This window comes from Anastrepha ludens, chromosome 6, assembly GCF_028408465.1.
Source record: "Anastrepha ludens isolate Willacy chromosome 6, idAnaLude1.1, whole genome shotgun sequence".
NCBI lineage: Eukaryota > Metazoa > Arthropoda > Insecta > Diptera > Tephritidae > Anastrepha > Anastrepha ludens.
The window spans coordinates 74,471,501-74,494,970 of NC_071502.1; positions in this window are offsets into that span (position 1 = coordinate 74,471,501).

Here is a 23,470-nt window from a genome sequence, read left to right on the forward strand (position 1 = left end):
ATCTTCGATCACCTCTGCACCAGAACGAAAACGTTGAAACCATCGGAATGGAAACTGTATCGGGTCCATAAACTGCACAAATTTTATTGGTAGCATGAGATGCCTTTTTGCCTTTATCGTAGTAGTACTGTAAAATATGCCGTATTTTCTCTTTATTTTGCTCCATGTTTGCGACGCTATAACTCACGAACGACTAAAAGCAAACAACAATTAATCAAACACGTGTGAGCACGTGAAAAGAGCTTTCCAAAAAGCTCTAGCGTGAACCGATGCGACGAATACAACTAGAACTACGCGCTTGCAAAGACAAGCTTGCGGAAATACCGCAAGACTTTTTTGCCAACCTTATATAATGCCCAATTAATTTAAGTTTTTCATAGGGCCCTATACTCGTACTAGTATCGGTCGTGGTCTGGTGTATTTGTGCGTGACATACTCGTATAAGCAGAAGGCTCCGATTTTCGTAGCGGATATGAGTTAACAAAATTTCAACCCAAAAAGGTTCAGTTGCCTACAGACAACTGCTGACAGTACCTATAAAAAAAAAACAAATAAATAATTGGCACGTACACTTCTGTTAGGTGCTTGGCCGAGCTCCTCCTCCTATTTGTGGTGTGCGTGTTGATGTTGTTCCACAAATGGAGGCACCTACCTGCTTACAGTATGAAGGCTTGAAATTTGTAAGGCTATTGATCCTATGGGCCTACATCTAAAACACACTACAAATTGGAGCTTAAGTATTTTACTAATCTGATATTTTTGGGATTAAATAGACGTAATTTGTGCAAACTCCTTAACGTTTCCCAACATTTGATAATTTAATCTTCTCAATTTCATAAAATTAACGTTGTTCCTAAAGTAAAAAATCTTAAACATTTCTAAGTACCTATGTTTTGATTATAACTTAAATATACGAATAGTTCATATCAGATGATTTATGCATTATGTGTAAGTCCTGAGTTTTTTTTTTTAAGTGAACGATGAAACATATTTCAGCCAAATATCACTAAGCTGCTGGAAATTCAAGCACAAAAATAATTACAATAATGGCAAACAAGTAAGTCATGTAAGTTTCCGTCATATAATACTCAGCAACATTTGTATGTGTGTGTTGGATTATGTGGCAGCAAGTAAGTGCCATGAGCTGACAGTGAACAGTTTTAAGCACAGTTATGACAACACGGTTATAAACACTTCAACATGTACATAATTTTTATTTGTACTTACACAGTTAACGAGGCAGTCAAAAAGCCAAAGAAGCAAAGGGTTATCAGACAGTGGTGAGATGAAAAGAACTGAAAGTTAGAGCAGAAGGAAGAAAATGAATATGATTGGTATGTGCAAATTTGAAACAAGTACACATTGATAAATACCAGCGCACATACATACACAAAATGGTATAGGTATGTAAAAAATATGAATGTGTGTACCAATATGAACAGGTGAACAAACACAAACACATATAAATGTATATTTGTGAGGTCTTAAACACAACTTTTAATAAAAAGTACAACGAAAACATCAACAAATCGCATGTCAAAGCAAAGTAAATCGGAGTGGTTGTAAACCCGGCATGGAGTGTGAAAATGTGGGATGACACGTGCACTCGTGCATTTACTCACATGCATTTTTAACGAGCACACAGTGAGCGGGAGACAGGCGCTGAGCATACATACGTACAATCTAAAATCGACTTTGAGTAGCAAAGCTGTGAAATTAAGCTGAAATTCACGTGCGTTCTGCAACAAAGCTTTTTGGATTTACTTGTATTAAAGGAGGAGTTTTAGTGAAGTAAAATATGTATATGGTATACATACTGTACAATTGCGAAGTTATAACATAAGCATTCAGTGGAGTTAATGGTTCATAACAGATTCTTATTTTCGATTCTGATGACAATCAAACTTGAATGCGTCTTTTTTTTATAAGCGACTCTTCATCATTTTTAGAAGTATTATGCAATTGCACCTAGTATATATAAAAGGATACTAGTTAGCAATTTTCCTTTGATAACACCGGCACACAAAAACACAAAAAATTGTCTGTACACCGGGTGCCACCTATCTACGGCCATGTTTTTCGACCCGCTGAATACGAATTTCAAGTAAGTTTGGGCCGTCCAGTCTTCAATTACTAGTAAATTGCAAAAAACCCCAAAAATTAGCGAATTAATGGTGTTCGTATTACATTTTGAGTTCCAACATTTAATTGCACTCTTGTAGGCCATTCTTTTTTCCAATAGTGATTCTTTCTGTCTCTGCTATTCCACAAACATAGATAGCAAGGATATTTTGTGAATTTTGTGATTGTTGGCCAAAAAGAAGTGTTGCAATTTTTAGATCCCCGCAAATTTGCCATTGGTGTTCTGAATATTTTATCTTGTTCAATACAATTTCCAAATTTTCATAGATCTCCTTAAGCTTCGTCGAATGGGCTATTGGAATTGGCGCTAATATGTTTCCAATGTGAAGCAAGACAGCTTTGAGACTTCTAGTTGATGAATCTATAAAGAATCTCCACTCATCGTCTTTACAGATATTAGGTTTTAATTCATGAACCAAGCTTTTAACATTGGAACAGTACACCACCGAGTTCTTATCGTCCTTTGTGAAAAACTTCCGGAACTCCTCTTCTCTATTCCGATAAAAGTAAGTACGATCGAAATTAGTATGTAACGGATCAAAATACATAAAAAATTATGCTTTCCTCAGATCTCAAATTTTTTTTTTTTCCAAAACATCGAATTTTCGCTATTTTTTGGATTTGCTTCCAATTTACTCGAAATTGAAGGCTGGACGGTCCAAACTGACTTGAAATTCGTATTCAGCGTACAGACAATTTTTTTTTTGTGTGCCGGTGTAATTAAACTTGTTTTAAGAAGAGATTTAGAGATTTACAGAAGCTACTCGCTATCCATTAGGTCTGCTACCATTGCGCGTTTTAAAGCATTTGAGAAGAATTCAGCCGAAGTAAGACATAATTTTTTAGTCGCTGTTTACGAGATATGGCAAATTTCTTCGTTACTTCAGTCACAGTTGGTACTCGTATGCCAAGATCTCGATGATTGTCGTTATTCCTTACATAGTATGGCGCGTTGACTATGCTCCGAAGGATTTTGTTTGGCTGATGTTGTTTAGAGATGATGTATTAATTTTGGCACCTCCCCAAAGTTGCATATCGTAAGTTAAAACCGATCTTAGTGCTTATTTAAAAATAAGTAACCTTTTGCGCATTGATAAGTTTAAGCACCTGCCAATGAGATAATGTGGCTTATTTAATTTCAAGTCAAACTCTTCTCGTGTTTTCTTTATATGAGCGCAGTTTGACATCAAGTTTTAAGCCCATATATGTATCTAGCCTCGTCGACGTGTGGGATTATTGACGCTTCGATGAAAATGATGACTTCTAAGTCGTTCTTTTAGAGAAAACACTACATTTACTGTTTTGCTTTTGTTAAGCTTTATTCCTCATTTCTTAGCCCATAGAGCAATAATGGTAGGTCGTGGGTATACAGAAGAAGCAAAGGATCTAAAATGCTTCTCTGTAGAAAGTCAACGTTTCTATTTTTTATATATTTTTGACGTGATAACGTCTTATAATTCGATTTAACAGGCTGCATGTACGAAAAAATGTGTCGTTACCTTGCTCATTAGTGTTACCTTGCTCATTGCCGTTACCTTCACTGAACTGCAAGCGAAAGCGCGGAACGAACGACAAAGCAAACAAAGCAAACGAACGGCATCGTTCGACATCTTGCTGTCTCCTACTTAAGTGAGCGTATATATGTATGTATATGCGCATATGTACATATATAAATTCAGGTATTTGTATTTGCATATGCCTTCTTATTGATTATTATTAATTCGATTTATTGAAGAATTTAAAATAAAACCAAGTTTGTTAATAATACCTGTTGTTTTAATGTTATTATTATTTTTTGACGTGATAACGTCTTATAACTCTATGTAGCCGGCTGCACGCACCAAAAAATGCGTCGTTATCTTGCTCATGCGTCGTTACCTTGCTTGAACAGCATGTTATGTTATGTTATGTTATGTTATGTTATGTTATGTTATGTTATGATATGTTATGTTATGTTATGTTATGTTATGTTATGTTATGTTATGTTATGTTATGTTATGTTATGTTATGTTATGTTATGTTATGTTATGTTATGTTATGTTATGTTATGTTATGTTATGTTATGTTATGTTATGTTATGTTATGTTATGTTATGTTATGTTATGTTATGTTATGTTATGTTATGTTATGTTATGTTATGTTATGTTATGTTATGTTATGTTATGTTATGTTATGTTATGTTATGTTATGTTATGTTATGTTATGTTATGTTATGTTATGTTATGTTATGTTATGTTATGTTATGTTATGTTATGTTATGTTATGTTATGTTATGTTATGTTATGTTATGTTATGTTATGTTATGTTATGTTATGTTATGTTATGTTATGTTATGTTATGTTATGTTATGTTATGTTATGTTATGTTATGTTATGTTATGTTATGTTATGTTATGTTATGTTATGTTATGTTATGTTATGTTATGTTATGTTATGTTATGTTATGTTATGTTATGTTATGTTATGTTATGTTATGTTATGTTATGTTATGTTATGTTATGTTATGTTATGTTATGTTATGTTATGTTATGTTATGTTATTTTATGTTATGTTATGTTATGTTATGTTATGTTATGTTATGTTATGTTAAAGTATATTATGTTATGCTAATGTTAACTCATTCTCTATATCCATACAAAATATCTATCAAACAAATAAAATTAAAATTTTCTTTTGAAAAATGCAACTATTCAATCAGTATTTTCTTATGACGTTATCACGTTAAACTATCGTCAGTAAACCGACTTTACAGACAACCTCCTTTTTTTATGTTATGTAAAAGTACCTTTAATAAAGACGTGACATGAGCACCTGACATGAGCTTTTGGGGGAGCCATTTATGTCGTGCGTTGTCGAAAGTTTGCGGTACATAGAGAGGAACTGTCGAACACACTTTTTTCTATTCCATAACGCTTTCTATAGTACTTACGACTCTGTTTAATATATTTGATCGGGCGTTGAGTGATGATTTGAAACTGAATTTGTGAATGGGAATCAGGCGCATATTTTCAATGACTCATTTTAGACATTTGAAAAGTATTTTTTCAAAAAGCTTTGCCATTACTGGTAACAGAGATGTTGGCTTGCAATGTCGGATTTGGGTAGTTACCAAGCCGGGTATAATGCTAACTACGGCACTTGTTAAATAAACTGGACAATACAATTTCTGAACTCTTCTATGTGAAATAAAAAGCTTAAGTTTCTTTTTCTTTATTTCCTATTAACTTCTTCTGGTGTGAGTGGAATAATATATTCATTTTTTTCAGGGCAGTTTCCAATAGGTACTACTTCAATGACTTTCTCTAAATGCTCTGCAAATAGATTCGCTTTTTTTTTGCTTGCTTGTCCTGGGCCAGTGTCTCTCGCTGTGTTAAATTGGTCTATTGAAAAATTTAGTTGCTTTCCACAGGGAATGCTCTGTTTTTTATCAGCTGTGAACCGAGACAGAAATGAATTGAATGCATTATTTTCACATACCTTGATCGCTATGTAGCTGATTATTTTTTTAATTCAGTTTCGTTTCAATCTCTGATGATATGGTTTGCTGCCAACATTTCCGTAGTTTCCATTTTTCTACTACTAAGTTTCTGATAAAAGGTGAATACTTTTCCCACGAGGTGCCTGTTTTGGTGTGGGTCAACTGTTCCCCGCTGCCAACTGTGAATATATCAGTGAGTGATCCGAGTTGAAGTTGTACCAGAGCCTTCACGCTGCGTAGCTTAATACAATTATCGTCCTTTGGTGGTAATGAGCCTCGAGCCCCATTCTGTGTGTTTCGCGTTAAAGTGGCCACCAATTATAAAGTGACCTCAGCTGTATATAACACTCGCTCAAGTGGCGCATTCACAAAAAATTGCTAATTTCGAGAAAACTTGGAAAATCCAGTTTAAAGTTTTTAATATTTCCACTGGCAATGCATAACAGCACTACGACGACACTCGCGATCACACACAGAATCTGTTAAGCACTTCACAGGTAAGTTACGTGTGGAGCCCCAACTTAGAGCTTAATTGTTCCTCTTTCTTTGGTTTTCTTCAGGTGGCCTCTTAAAATACGTGTCGCCAACACCAATGTCGAATACGCACATAATTCGATTGAAGTCAATTTGTGCAAACTTCCGTTCCTCTTTCTTTTGCGAAATTGCATGAATAGTTTTTCCAAGGCCACGCCATATTTCCGCTTTCGGCGAATTCGGCGACACTTCTTTGATAGTCCAACATTGGATTGCATAAAAGGAGTAGCAGCGTAGTCGTTATATCTTACTCTATTTAAACTTTTTCTGTATATTTTCTAATTTTTTAAATGAATGAAAAGTATCTGCAGAATATTGTGTCGAAGTTTCAAGTCAATTGCTGTTGCGTTGTTCCTGCTTGACTCAAAGCTCTTTGCTGAAACTTCTTATTTTTGAAGTTCGTTTTGTCCGCTTTGAAATGTTGCATACCACTTTACATAATTCACCAGATTTTCTTGAGGAATTTTTGTTCTTATGTAGGTATATTAATCTTGTGTCGAGACAAGTTTCTTTTTATACTGATATTAGGTTGTCAGCCTAAAGGCCAGTCCCCTTTCAGGGGTGCTCACCTTACGTCTTTCAGTCCTAGGGCATCCACCAAGGTTTGTTCCTTCTTGTAAAAAGATAGCTACTTGATCTCCGCACTAGGTTAACAGTGTCACCACGTGAAGGCGATGTAAGGGGATTGGAAAAAAGAGGTGAAAAGCTTCATTTCTTTCGATCTGCCATCTCGTTGGACATTCTTTCCCTTTGAGACACTTTGTTGATGAAGCTATGGTCCACCACGGATTGTGAAGCTAAGAAGACGAAGTATATTAATCTTAAAATAAGAACTTATTTAATTTTTGTCAGCCAAAGTCTTTTTTTTTTTTTGGTTCCAACTGCAAATTTAAAAGGATCTTCCTAAAGATACCTGAAAACATCTTGTTTAAGGACTCCTTTCGATCTTTACGCGGTTGATTCCGTTGCGGCACCACAAAATAACTTAGAGTACAAGTTTTGAAAAATCTTTTTCAAATATTATCTTATTTTCTGGACACTGACTGAGTAAATCAACACTACCCCCTTTCTCGGTAAAATTGATTATAAACATGACGAATGTAAAACTTCTCACCAAACGTTGAATTATTCACTGCTTGGTGAGTTATTATCTTCAAAATAATCGGAAATACTCATATTCCAATTTGAATAAATCAAGATTTTTTTCCACAATTTTGGCTTTTTGCGACAAATGTTATCCAAATGCTTCATTGCACTCGCGTGGTTTTTCCGATTGACTTGTAATCGAAAAAAGGGGCTAAACAAATTTATTTTCGAATTGAAATAGGTGACTGTTTTGCATGTTCGCTAATCTGAGAAGTACCATTTGGATAATTATGGATAATCGTACCACACAGCGACACTTAGGAAGTAACGAAACAGCATAATGATTAAGTCGTCTCATCCTCGGAACATCATGCATAACCTTCTATAGCAAGTAAAAATAAATATTTTATTACAGTCGAAAATGGCGTTTTGATTTTTCAAAATATTTATTATAAAGAAAATTTTTTTGGTCTAATAGACATGAGTATTATTTAATTGAATCCCAATTTATGTGGTATCCAATCTTTTCAACGCACTATGGTCTGATTCTCAAATTTTTTGGCATAAATCCAAAATTTTTTTTTTCTTATTTCAAAAAAATTGGTACGCAGTATTAATTGAGACATGTCAGTGGTCTAAAATATACAAAAAATTATTTGGATATGGCAACTCTGTTCTAAATATGAGCTGTAAAACATGATGCTTCTGAAGCAACAACAAACTTGTAAACAGTTCAGTAAAATATTGTAAGAAAACAGCTGTTCGATAATAGTTAAAAAGGAAAGAAAAGAAGTAAATTTATACTGGAAGAATATAAGAAAGGTATCTATTTTTTAACTTAATGAAAAAAAATGTGGTTTATTGTGTCATATCTGTATAGTGTGGAGTTTTGTTTAATAGCTTTTTTAACCGAAAATTTCGAATTATCCTGTGTTCTGTGGAGTGAAAGTTGTGTGTATTGTCCCGTATTGTTCCAGATTTTTATGTTCGGTGAAAGTTTGAGGTATGTTCTTTAAAATCATGTATGTAACATTTGCCCGTTTTTGCCCCATTTAAGTGTATTTGTAATTTTCAGCAACCTTTAAATTCCAACACGAAGAAATGCTTGGAGTTTGGATAGAGGGCGATCGCAAAACTAATGTTGTTTTGGATTGGGTTTTTAAAAAAATTAACACTAATGAGTTAAGTTTAAAGAAAAAAGATGAAATAAGAAAAAAAATACAAAATTTATTAGCATATGTTAGCGAAAAATTATCAAAATGTAATCGTATGGTTAATAGATTTAAAGAGAAATACCCCCAGTGGGTTTCCGCAACAACTATTATTAAAATTTCTGAGAATGATTTTGAAAAACCCTGTTCAAGTAAAGCAGGACGACCAAAGGTTAGCTACACAGATGCAAAAGATCGCCTTAAGAGGAAGCTGGCAAGTGATCTTTCTTGTGAAAACAATGCCGATGTCGATTTTTTGATACGGCAAAAAAATCAAAACGAAGTGATTTAGCATTTATTTTAAAGAAAACTGCGCATCAAGCAGCACAAAGCGAAAAAAGAAAAGCGAGTATTTGAATTCGTTGTACACATTGCTTATAGAATCGAATTAAAAAAGTGGCAAATAAGGGAAGCTTCTGTTAAAAAAGCATTCCAACTTCGAAAAAAAGAAGTACAAAAGAGGTTTTGGGAAGAAATGGGCCTTCATGTTGATAAGCCTAAAGCAAATAGTAGTGGAACATCAAATGACGGCAATACTGCCAGGAAAACATTTAAAAATTTCGAACTCTTTTCTTTAATTACAAATATTGATATAGGAATTTTGAATAACTTTAGAATTATATTAATTGCTATTTCCTGCGAGTATACTATAGATACCACAAAGTTTGAAGATTTTTGCAAAAGAACTGCCTTCTTGTACATGGAAAAATATTTTTGGTTTTCAATGTCAGTTCATAAAATATTAGTTCACGGCTCACAGATTATAGAAAATTGCGTAATTCCTGTTGGTTGTTTTGGTGAAAATGCGTCAGAAGCTCGAAATAAATTATACAAGAGAGATCGCATCGCGCATGCAAGAAAAATACAAGAAAAAATAATATGACTGATGTTTTCAATAGAGCAATGGATTCTTCAGACCCTCTTCTTTCCAGCTTGTCTTTATCCGCTAGAGAAAAATATCGGAAAAGAGAGAAGCTACCAGAAGAAGTAATACAATTGCTTGCACCTTCAAGTGAGCTTCAAATTTTCAACGACTTGCCAGGGGGATCTGAATACGATTCGGATGATTCCGATATATCGGAAGCAGACGTTGTGGAGAACGCTTTAGTTTTAGATACGGAAGACTGTGATTTCGAATGATTTGTTTGGTACATATAACTTTTTATATTATATTCAAGTGAATTTAATAATTCTGTAACTTCTCTCTCATTTCAGATGTACAGTTAATGTTATTATAAAAATAATTGTTTCAGTAAAAACAAATATATAAATATTTGGATAATAAAATTATTTGACAACTTTTGCCTATCATATGCAAATTTTTCATTTTATGAAACCAAATTTTTACTATAGGTCCAAGGGAGGTACTCCTAGGGACTGGCCGATTTCAACTATTTTTGGTATCGTCGTTGCGTATTACGAGAATAACATATTTACCAATTGAAATTCAAAAATTGTTACTATAGGTCCAAGGGAGGTACCCCTGGGGAATAACCGATTTCATCCATTCTTGGAATTTTTTTTAACTAAGTCATATATAACCTGTATGCGAAATTTCAATGGCCTAGTACCACCCCTTCTAATTTATGCCAAAAAATTTGAATTTCAGACCATAGTGCAACGGTAAAATTTCCATTCAATATTGAATATATGTGAGTGGACTAATTCCCGAGCTCGTCTAATCCTCATGGTAAGTCTATGACGATCTCGCTATATCCGTTCACTAAACGCAATTATTTTTTCTACCACAACAACCGATTTTTTACGGCCTTCATGACAGTCATACTCTCGTGAAGTTTGACCAAGATTGAATTCTGAAATGTTCACGATTTGACAAAATTTTCCGACTAAACTGAATGCTTCAAACACTCATATGTCATGAGTACGATTACACCTAAAAATGTCCAGATTTTGAAATATACATACTTCTGTTGCTGTATCTGACAACTTAATAAGCAACTTGCGGATCTATTAGATGCTAATACACGCATGTTTTTCCCCTAAAATTTACTATTCGTAAGCCTCTGGCCACCTTATTCTTAGATGTGCAGTTGAAATGTCTCTAATACTTTTCTCCTACATAATTTATATGTAGTTGTATGAACAAAGATAGCTCTCCAAATATTTCTATAATTCAATTTGCTATCGCCGCAAAAGATACCTTCACATGCGGAATTTGTGCCAAGCAAAAAGGGCCAATACTCGTGAAAAGTGCAAAACAAAAACAAAAAAGCAACTAAATATTACCAAAAATGCTTGCAAACTTAGATGTGTGCTTTGGATGGCTTTATGTAGAAAACAAATAAATAAATATTTCTTAATTATACTATAAGCACAGCTATGAGTATGAGTTGCGTATACGCCTCGTCAAACCGTCAACGCACCTCAAAGCAGCGTTCATTGGCAATTTGCAGCAAATGCGCATGGCATAACGAGTGTGACGGGAGGACAAGCTATATAGTTGCATGTGTCGGTAGGCGCCAGTTTCCAACGTCACATCGTGTATAATACATGTTGACTACAGTTAATATTGGTGGGTACATCTGGCATTTCTGTCAGTAGGCGGATTGTACACATACGAGTATTCGTGATCTGAGTGTGGATGTGCTTGTACCATGAGTGAAAAGCACGTAAGTTTAGTGACGACGTGTCATGCAATCGCCAACAACTTTACTTATACATATATTTACTCAAAGGCGCTGTCGAAGTGTTGAAGCTTCCATGCGTGCACAGTACCAGATAGGTATGTATGAGTGTACGCACTCTTACTTTGCTTATAACCCAGCTCTCTTCAGTGTCAGTTTATTGTACCTATGCTTTGCCTACATAAAAACACTTTTATTTTATTTTTATTTGATATTTATACATGCCGTCAAAGTTTTGAAATTTGTTTTTCAATTCCCATAGAGAAAATGCACTCTTCCGTAAGTTTGGTATAAAAGACAGAACGCTATTATAAAACCAATTCTTTTAATTTCCCTTCACAAATGTTCGAAAAATTACGGCTATGCGAGAAAAAATATTTTTGTTTATTTTAATTTTGACCCCTTTTATATCCATATTTGGGGGTTTTCAGGGTCACTACAAAAAATATATTAGCTTAAATAATTATTTGTACTTAATGCACCGGGTATAATTTTTTAGTGGCACTAATCTAATGGGCATGCAAGGTATGCGCATATTCACATACGTCTTGCTTAAGTTTTTCGTTCGACTCAAAATAAAATCGATTTTCCTAAGCCATTCATTACCTTACAATTGCAGCCAATTGAAGTTCTAATATAAAAGTGAGTTCTTTAAACACTTTTTTTTGTTTGTTTTTTGGTGGGTGAGGTAGAGTTCAAAATGCCTTCGCACTTACAGCGACCGTCGTCTACTGCGTCGTGTGGTGTGGCCACTAAAGCGACCCCTCCACTCCTTCTGGGAAGACACCCTTCCCGGAACTGCTTTCTATATTACTTCGGGAGGGCCCAGGATGGCATCCATAAAGGACCAAATCTATTCACTCACGTCTGGGTCTACCATATCAGCCAGCTTTCATGCTATAGGCTCGCCTTCTTGTGTCTCTATCTGTGCGGCTTCACTTTGCTGCACTGTGTCGAGGTCGATCTTTTTTCCCGTAGCACATTCTCGATGTATTTCTTTACCGCGTTCCAGCTGTCTTCGCGTTCGAGCATTTTGCTGATTATGTTGCTCGGTGCAATGTCGCCAATCTGCTCCCTCAGAGCATTTTTTTCCGCGAACCATCTATTACAACTAAAGAATGTGTGTTCAGCCTCATCGCTAGGTGCTTCGCCGTATATGCACTTGGCATCGATTACCTTGCCCATGCGGTATAGGTATCTCCGGAAGTATCCGTGGCCTGAGAGGAACTGAGCTAAGAAATAGTTCACTTCCCCGAAGTTCCCTTGTCAATTGATGGAATAAGTTTCGCCATCTATCTGCCACTCGGTTCAGTGTCCCACCGGCTTTGCCACCACAGAATGGTTTGGCGTCTCTGTTCTGGGAGGCTAGTGATTACGTGTTTCTTCTTGGAGTCCCACGCATCCATTCGTTCCCGAACCATGAGGTCGATGGGTATCTCACCGCTGATCACGAAAATTTCTGCGCACAGTGCGGTAGGCTGGGGCAACTCTGAGTGCAGCTGTTCATTGCACAGCCTCCAGTGCTTTCTGCTTAGCTTTGCAGTTTAGCACAATTCCCCATACTTCGCTGACGTACAGCAGAATGGATTTGAATTGTGGCCGCCATAATTAGCTTTCTTTTGCTCTGTGGTTGCCCACCGATGTTTGCCATTAATCTACTTAGCATACCTGTGACCTTTGCTGCTTTGGTAGTAGCATGCCGTATCAGGGCCCAGAAAGTAAGCCTGCAGTCAAGTTCAATACCTAAGTATTTTACTACTTTTTGGGCCACTAAGGATGTGTCGCCTATTTGCATGCTGACCTCGAGGGGCATGTGACCTCGTGTCATAAGGATGACTTGTTCTCAGTGCCCCGAGCTGGTATGACCGCCGCTATATCGTCCGCATATCCTACTAGATAAATATCTTCTGACATTTCTCTGCTCAGTATTTCGTCGTAGGTCAGATTCCAGAGATCGGGGCCAAGAATAGATCCTTGAGTTGCGCCAGACGTTATCGCTTTTGTTTTCTTGCCATCTGGGGTGTCGTACAGCAATTCACGCTCACTCAGGTAGCTCTGGAGAATCCTTTACAGTGCCTTCATAATGTCTGTCCATTGTAGGCTGTTAAAGGCTCTTCGTACATCAAGCGTTGCCACAACGGTGATGCGTTCAACTATTTTTTAACGTTTTTCTGCAAAATAAGAAAAGGAAGGTACACACCTCAATTACTCCTTTTAAAAATTTGTTTTTTTTCAAAATAATTCACTCGAAATTTTCAAAGATATTTAAGGGATGATAAAATGGGAAAGCAGAAAGGTTTAACAGATCGCGGAAAATGACAATCTTGACCTCAGAGGGACTTTCAAATCGCTAAATTGGCAAAAAGATTGGCCAAAGTTCAAACGTTGTGAATCTTTACGCGAAACAAGGTGTCACCTATGGTAAGAACTACAAAGGCATAACTGCGATGGCTTTGACACCGAAGGAAACTCCAACAGCAAAAATTAAAGAAATGGAAAATGTTGCAGCTAGCCAATCCACCGCTCGAAGGGCTATTCTAAAAGTGCCACATCTGAAACATAAACAACTAAAAAAAACTACTTTGCATAAATTTCGCAAAGACCGCCGGTCCGATTTTTCAAGCGACCACATGGCTTGAAGATCTGTTAGAAATAGTGATTCCGATGAAATGAAAAAAGTAGTATTTAGCGACAAAAAAGAGTTCAATCTGGATGGGTCGGATAGATACATTTACTATTTTCATGAATTACAATAAGAAAGGAGGAAAGGTACTTGATTCGACATCACAGCCGTGAAGGTTGTGTTATGGTGTGGAGAGCAGTATCGTTCTATGGCGCATTCGATTTGTAGACTACAAAATGATGGGAAAGAGCTATAAAGCCCAGTTGTGAATCAGATATCCTCTCCCGAAACTCGTGAAACATTTGGAGGTATTAATTGGATCTTTCAACAGAATAGAGCACCTGTACACACTTCAGGTTTGGCCCAAACATAGATTGCGTCCCAAAACTTTGAAATTTTAGCATGGGAGCCATATTCGCCAGATCCAAACATTATTTAAAATCTATGAGGATGACTTGCTCATAAGTTTTTTAAGAATGGGTAACAATTTTAAAACAAAAATGTTTTATTCGAATTATTGTATTAAAACAAGCTGGTATTTTGTCATTCGGACCAACCCATTCGGCTACGGTGGCCGTTAAAATACCCCTTTATATAAGTATACCCCTATATACACGTATAGAACAGGTTGTTTTATGGATCTCATTCCTACTTCTACACAGCATGCACGACTTAAATTATACAGGCATGTTCTGAATATCGCGCGATTTCAATTCGGATCCGAAATGGCAATTCGTACGATTTTGTTTTGGGTGTTCTGTAATTCGTCCGATTTCATTTAAATTCGAATTTAAGTTCGAAACTACATAACATATGTAGGAGTAATCAAATAGATGACATTGAAACAGAAAACGTTTCAGAAAACAATCCAATTGATGAGGAAATTGCTGAAAATGAGGAAAACAGTAGTTTATATAGTGTTGGCAGAAATATAAGAGACTCTATTGCTAGAAATTTAATATTATGAAACATAAAATTTATTCATATTAAAAGTAAATATATACATAACAGTTCAATAAGATTCTTTTATATTTATTTTTTAGTCTCTATCTCAAGCATTCTAATTTTAATTTTAACTGTTTCATGTTGCAACTGCTCCATTTGAGGTAACGTCTTTGCTTTTGCTCTATACTTTGAGTCTCCAAGCGATTTTGCTCTGCCAGCAATTCATTTTGTTTCTCAACAGCACGACAAAGTCGTCGAATCTCTTCCCTTTCATCTTCCTGCGATTTTGCTATCTTGTGTTGGTTTTCGCAAATGTCATCTAAAGTGGTGGATATTTTCCCCATACAAGTAGATTGCGCTGCCATACACGTCTGAAGGCCGTCGTGCGTTGACACTCGTGGTCTTTTTGCAGCTCTCGGGGTAGCCACCGCTTCCCTACTTGTTTGGGGACGTTCTTCCTCAGATTCGATAGCGCTATTGTCCCAAGGCTTCTATAATGGTTTATGCCCTCAACGGCTGCAAAAATTCCACAAGTTCTTGCAACACATTCTTCGTTGCTCGTCAGTACATGCTTATTAAAGGGTCCACCTCCTGTTGCCCTCGATTCTAGATTGTTATGGGCAACCTTTTTCCGAGTTTGCTTGGAGTTCTTGTGTTTTCCCCTAAACGTTTTTGAATATATTTTAAATATTTTAAATAAACACTTTTATTTACATAAATATATGCAGTTATTTTAAGTAAATACTCACATTTTGATAAATTTATTTCAACAAACAGTTTATAAGAATGCCACAAACCGTTAACGTTTAAGTTGCCGAAAATTTAACTGGAAAATTTTAACGATTTCGATTTTCAGAACAGGGTGACAAAACGATTTTCTGATGTTCGAAAAAAACCGAAAACGGAACGATTTACAGGACATGTCAAACGATTTGAAAACGGAAAATGCGAAAATATTGCCCGAAAACGATTTGCAGAACATGCCTGATATCTTTTAAAGATTTATTTCTTTAATTTTGCTCTCCATTCATTTCGCATGAATTTCCTATTGTAAATATTCCGCTAATAAAGTGATGCATACCAAAAACTTGAAACATCACACAACTACTAATATCAATTACTCGTAATAATACATTTAGCACTAGTTTCTATAAGCTATATTACAACAACTACTAACAAGCTCAAACTTATTCACCCATTTTTCGTATCTGCTTTCTCGGCTTTGTGTATTTTTTCTTCTGTTCCTATACTCAATGCAAAGCAGCAAGTACTTTCTTAACCTGGCAAGACTTTGGAGTAATAAATAAATCAACCACTGACCCGGCGACATCCTTGGCTATATTTTGTAGTTAGCTTGCTTTCCCCATCCAGTGCATAGACTGAGTTTTCTCGCTACTGAACATCACTTAGTGCTCTCTGTGTCATTTTAAGTAATTTTTACTGTTACTTGGATAAATTATTAAGCAAAACTATGTACATAGTTACTATCGGCACTTGACTGTAGGCAGAGCTTCTGTGGTTAGTTGTCCTCAATATGATTTGCTCTCATCTGCGTGTATGTGTGTTTCTGTGTGCGGGAGTATGATGGTGGCCTTGCGATTTCTGCAATTTACTTTAACAAAATTGGAAAGTTGTTGCGAAGTTGCTATAAGATGTATATTTTTTTTGGCAAACTTATTTACATTTATCATTTTCTGTTAGACTAGCAAAAGTGAGTTGGGTTAGCTTAGGCTACGGTGGTTTCATATTTTAGAAGCATTTATTTGGTCTGAAGTTTCCCCGCTAATTCTAACTGTGGTGATCCCACTTCATCTGTCTGATAAAAGATCAAATATTATAAATGGCTAATTCTACGTGCGATAGATATCAAAAAAGTAAAACATAAGGCCTTGCGACTCAAAGAGCTAAGCAAAGAAGTGTTGAGAAAACACAGTGCACGCATGCAAGTTCCCACACTGCGAGCGTTGCAAGTGGAGACTTGCTACTGGTGCTCGCACGATCATCTTATGCAAACATCCTGAAGATCAGCGAAGCTGTTAAAGCTGTCTTAGGAGACGTAGTTGAAGTAAGGACACTAACTGAACTACGGGAGATAGAAATTCGTGATCTCGACGAAAGAAGAAGGTCATGATGCTATAATCAACCAATTCAGAGAACTAAATGTGCCTTCGTCTGCAGTCATTAATTTGGGAAAGGTTTATGGTGGAACGCAAACGACAACCCTAGAAGTTACAGCGGAGACTGCTACTAAGCTTACAGTAGCAGGCCAAAAATACGTATTGGCCTGATTATCTGCCATATTAGGGACAAACTTGATCCGAAGAGGTGTTTTTAGTGCACGGACGGAAGAAATTTCTGCAGCACGCGAAGAATGCAATAGAGCAAGGCGAACATATTAGCGGTCAAGAGGTATAGCCAGTTTTAAAAGAAACAGACTCCTTTACAAACAAAAAAGTGAAACACTTAAAACTGCAATTAAGAGCAGCAAACTCCGGTGCTTTCAAAAACTATGCGACGATGCTGACAACAATCCATGGGATTTGCATATCAGCTTGACCAACAGTCACGAAATTTTTGCAGACCCCAGAGCCCGATGCGATTCCGAATGAAGCCCTTAAATTGGCAATCCAAAAGCATCCAGAGATCTTTGTGGAAGTTTACAGTTCTTGCTTAGAGGAATGCATATTCCCGTAAGAGTGGAAACTACAAGAACTAGTGCTAATACCCAAAGGGTCTAAGCCGGCGGAAGATCCCTCAGGCTACCGTCCCCTATGCCTGTTGGATACGATAGGAATAATATTAGAAAGGCTGATTGTGAATCGCCTGGAAGCTTCCATCGATAGTGCCGGAGGGTTATTGCCGCATCAATATGGGTTCCGTAGAACACGCTCTTTTACAGATGCGGTTATGGCGGTTAAGCGAATCGCTCACAAAGCGATTGAAGACTCTCGCTGGCTCTACGGAGACAAAGAGTATTGCCTAGTCACAACGTTGCACGTAAAAAATGCATTTAATGCAGTTAACTGGGGCAACTCATAAATGCGCTGGAAAATTTCCGAGTCCCAGAATACATTGGGAAATTAGTTGCAAGCTAATTCTCTGCAATATAAAACCGAAGAAGGTACAGAGTAACAGGAGGTGTTCTACAGAGATCAGTGCTGGGCCCACTCCTCTGGAATATAATGTACGACGGTGTTTTGCGTCTCAAACTACCTGCAGGATCCCAAATCATGGGGCTTACTGATGACATTGTCATAGTAGTCGTTCCTAAATTCAATAAGCAATCTGAAACCAAGCAATCTGCAATCAAGCAATCTGCAACCAAGCGATCGAAATACGAAAAGATTGGCTGCGCAATAGTGGTTTAAGCCTTGCAAACCATAAAACAGGAGCAGGAAAATAATTGAGACAGGGAATGATTTGACAGGGAACGGAAAAGATGGATAAAGATCCGGTTTGACTCTCCTTTCTTTGTCTCATATTGATTAATTGGCACAATTTCTCATTTTCCGTGACGATTTGGTACAAGAAGCACTGTTTATGACCGCGTGTTGCTCGATGGCGGGTGGGATGCTTAGAAGCAATTTGAAGGTGTCTTTCTAGATAACTCGTTCTCATTCTAGTTATACTTATCCAGCTCAATCAAAATATTTCTTCATTCAAATGCTATTTCAAATGAGGCTTACATGGCAGTTTGACTGTCAGGGTAGAAGTGGTCGGTTAGGCTACCTCAACTTCTTTTATAGCTATTAGTACATACAAGTTATTGAATAAATTTATAATTCAAGGGAATTTATTATACTATCTTAAGCTATAGTTAAGCAAAAGCTGCAGTTAAAGCTCGGTGTAATAGTCCCGCATTTATTTTAAACAACATCGATTTTCGAGGCATTTTTCCAAAGCAGAACCGAAACTGAATCAAATACAGTGAAATTTCCCATTACGGACAGTCCTTATAACCGGACAGGTCCATTAACCGGACAAATTTTGGGCACACAGGTTTTTCATTCATTTTTTCATACAAATATCATCCTAATAAACGGACACTCTAATAACCGGACGCGGACAAGGTATTTCAAACCATTTTCATAAAAAAATTTCTCATAAACGGACAAAATTCAAAAATATCACAAGCAAGCTTTGTTGTTCATTATAAAAATGAAACAGGTGATTCCCCTTTTAAAATGTATACACTCATTCAAGTCCTGTGTTTTAAATTAAGAGTAGTTTTCCATTCAGTTTGTTAAGTCAGTTGCATGCGAATGGTTGCGTTCAAAGGTTTTCTCCAAATGGATCAAAATGTTTTCACTGAGGACAACAATATAGAAGTTCAATTTGACCAACAAGATGATACTATGGACATAAGTGATTCAGAAGATGAATTTTCAGAAGAAATAAGTGAGCCTATAACATCATAGGATGAGGCTTTAAAACTTGTTGCGGGCTTGAAACAATATGCAAAAAATGACTATGTAGCTTTTCAGCACATTAAAAATATCGAGAGTCACTTTGAAAATGAACATTTTAAATTAAAGCAATCAAGCATTACCTAATTTTTTCAATCAAACTAGTATTGAAATGTAAAGACTTGTACAATGTATTGTACTTAATCGCTATATGTACATATATGTATTTACATATATGTAATACCAAAGTATGCAAATATTCTTTACTTCCAAAAATTTCTTAAATAAACTATGTACAATACAATTCATATGTGTGGTATATATTTTGTGACTTCATCCCTTATAAGCGGACATCTCCCATAGCCGGACAAAAACACTGCGACGGTGAGTGTCCGGTTATAAGGAATTTCACTGTATTTTCAAGCGCCTGATAGCTTGTTCACCTTACTAGCGGCACCGTCTATAAGAGCACTAAATAATTGCTCACTAGCCACGCTCGATGAAGAAGCTGATAGATATTTCAAATACATTCAATTTTTTTAACAGCAAATGTGGGCCTTGATACCAGGATTCAAAAAATATTACAAAAACTAAAAGTTCATAAAACTTTTGAACAAAAAAACAATTAAGAAGTGTTCTGTCAAAGTTTTTTTACCGAAACCGTAGCCCAGACGTTTAATTACTACCAAACATTACCTGTTAGCCTGCGCTCAATCAGATATGAGCCTGTTGGCATTCTGCATTGTAATTATGTATTCCCATTATGTACGCCCATACATACCCACACAGACACACACACAAAGGAACACTGAAATACTGAAAAGGACACATATTCACTGCCTACATTTCTTACCAACATACTGAGCTTACTGGATTTAGATAGGTACATACCTATACATATACGAGTATGTATGTACTCACACATGTTATCACATGCGCGTCCGCTTGTTGCCGCACTGCTCAATTGCACGCCAATGGCAAACACAGCAGCCGGATTAGTATTGCCTTTATGCTGTTATCCTTTCGATATGATGAGAATGATTTTGTTGTTGATTCAGATGATTATCAGTGGCAAACAGCCGCAGAGCAATCAACGAGCGAACAAACAAATGCACATAGTACAATAACAGCAAAATGCCGATGTACAGCATGTGAAGTCTAAATGAACGTTGGAAGGATAACATGTATTGCCGTTAGTGTTGTTGCCGTGTACAATTATGTAATACAACAACTGTTGGAACATAGGCTAGCTATCAAAGCCAAGCATATTTAGAATGTCTCTAAATGATGAGTTGTTGCTGTTGTTTTTGCAACTCTTGTATACCAAGTAGATGTAGTATATTGCAATAGTTGTTGGAGTCATTTTGAGTCTAACGTCGCCAATTATAGAAACGATACACATACACATGTGATCATATATCTCCACATGTCACCCAACATCTTCTACACACGTTTGACTTATTATGGCAGTATAAACAAAGTACCGACCGTTAGACAAAATACGCGTACAACTTGAATGCGCAGCGAGATATACTGAAGGATATCTGAAAAATACTCAGGTAACGGAGCAAACAGATATTTGCATTTGGTGAAATTCATAAGCTGAATAGTTGCCGAGATAGACTTAGCCTAAGTGGTTTTGATATTCGACTTAAATAGAAGTAACCGGTGTAGTGAATGCTCAGACAAGTCAGGTTAGGTGAAACAAGTTATTGTTCGAAAATACCGGTATTCCTTATACACAAATCATTCCAACGAAATTTCAATTACACTGTATGGCAAATAAATTTTGTTAATATACTTTTTTTCTAGATTTGCATGCATTGTAGGCTTAGTCAACCGAAACCGAAAAACTAATTTTTTCTAACCCTGTGCTTATCCTTAAATTTATATTTATTTACCTTACACCTATAAAAAAATAAATAAATGATTGGCGCGTACACTTCTGATAGGTGTTTGGCCGAGCTCCTCCTCTTATTTGTGGTGTGCATCTTGATGTTGTTCCGCAAATGGAGGGACCTACAGTTTCAAGCCGACTCCGAACGGCAGATATTTTTTTTATGAGGAGCTTTTTCATGGCAGAAATACACTCGGAGGTTTGCCATTGCCTGCCGAGGAGCGACCGCTATTAGAAAAATGTTTTTACTAATTTTGCTTTCACCGAGATTCGAACCAACGACCTCTCTGTGAATTCCGAATGGTAATCATGCACCAACCCTTTCGGCTCGTCTTCGATTTTTACCTATTCAAAAAGGTGGATCAAAGAACCTGCATCAAATTTCGAGTAAAAAACGAAATTAAGTGCACGGATGCATTCCAAATGTTGACTGTGTCATACGGAGAAGCTACTTTTGACCAAAGTAACGTTTATCGGTGGTACAAAATGTTCTCAGAAGGCCGAGAAGATGTGAACGACGAAAAGCATGCCGGACCCTCGAACACTTCAACAACAGACGAAGAAATTGATGAAGTGAAGAAAATGGTATTGGCCAATCGTCGAATCACCGTTAGAGAAGTTGCTGAGGACCAAGACATATCGATTGGCTCATGCCATTCGATTTTTTTCAATGAATTGGGTATGAGAAAGGTCGCCGCAAAATTCGTACCAAAACTGCTCAAGCGACTAAAAGCAACATGGCATGAACATTGCTAGTGAGATGTTGGACTCTGTCCATGACGACCCAAATTTTCTCCAGAGGATCATAACTGGGTCCGAATCGTGGGCTCACGAACTAAGACCGAAAAAAGCGCGAGAAGTTCGGTCGAATCTGCGATGCGTTTTCTCCGATTACAAGGGCGTTGTGCATCATGAGTTCTTCCCACAGGGTAAAACGGTCAATAAGGAACATTACCTGCAACCTTCGGCTGTCTCGAGTGCATGGACTCTTTGGACCCTAAAAGCTTGTGTAGTGACAAAATTAGTGTCGCCTCAGATAAGTTGGGATACACCGGCATAGATTCAGATCTCAAAAGACTAGACATGACATCAGGCTTCGTTAAAATGACGTCAATAAACGGATGGTTACTATTCCTCTGTTCAAATGAAAATACTGCCAAATGGATGCCAACTAGTTGTGACCTGGTCAAAAAAGTGTGGGCTTGAAATAGAAAATGAGTTTCCGAAAGTTATTGATTTCAGAGTTTTCTTCCCGCAGAAGACCGAACACAGAAATGATAAACCACTGAAGATGGTTGCAGAGGACGACTGAAGGTGCGTTGGTCCATCTCGTGCTAGTAGTCGATGGCGAGTCCTTGAGCAAGCTGTCAGAATCAAAAGGTACTATCGGCCAGCAAAGCCTCTGAGAGTAATGGCGAAAATGAGTCAGTCGAGAGAACAGTAGACACCCTACATGCGGTGCCGGCAGCCCCAATGAGCACTTCGAAGATGATTATTCCCATCATCAACTACGTCTCCCTAAACAACTTTTTGGCAATAACTGGTGCCATGAACAGCTGTCCCACTTTTGCTATACCATAGATAGTAAGCCTATCCCCACCGCATATTTGCCTTAAAAAATGTGCACCCTGAAGTGCATTAAAAACGCTGGAGTCGCTGCGGGAATCTATGATCCAAGCACAAAAATCTACGAAGCAATGGACAAATGGCCTGTTTCAGGCTGAAATTTAAACAATTTTAATTTGTGCGAGAATAAATCATATGAGGAGCAACAAGGGTGCACACTAGGGCGGGTCGATTTAAAAATCGCCCATTGCTCTGTGAAAATCATATTCTAGGGGTCAAAATAAGAAACTTTGCCGAAGGAACCATACCTCTAAAACGAATTCTGATGTCCCCCAATTTGGGTCGAACTTTTTAGTTTCTCTTCTCATGTAAAGACGAAAAATGGTGATATTTTGAAATGATTGTGTGGGGAACCCCCCAGGGGAGTTCCAAGGGGTGTGCCACTAGCATGGGTGGATCGGCCGTCCAAAGTTAGTGGGGGTCGGTCATACATTTGGACTCGATTGGAGCACTCTAAAGGGTTCAAAGTGGGATTTTTCGTTCGTTATTGTCAGTCAATGTATCTCCTCTCTCACCACTGCCAGTAATGACTTATTACTCACGAGTATTGCTTGCATACACACATAGCCCCAAGCCTGCCACATCGAATTATGGTTCGCTACAGTGTGAATACATTTTTAATTCGATTAATTGCATGAAGTATGTTGCATGAAAAAGCAATTAATTTCTTGAATTGAGCAAGCAATTCAACCGAGTATGGCCACATTTTTTTTTTATTTCTTTTCTTATTACTTTTTGTTAAATATAGCATAAAAACTGTCCATTGCTATGAAGCAATATCAGTGGCAAAGTGCTTTAAGATTCAAAAAAAACCCTAGAAAATTCTTTGGATTTTTAATTTGTACAAATTCACTTTTCCGATTCTGTTTCACTCACAA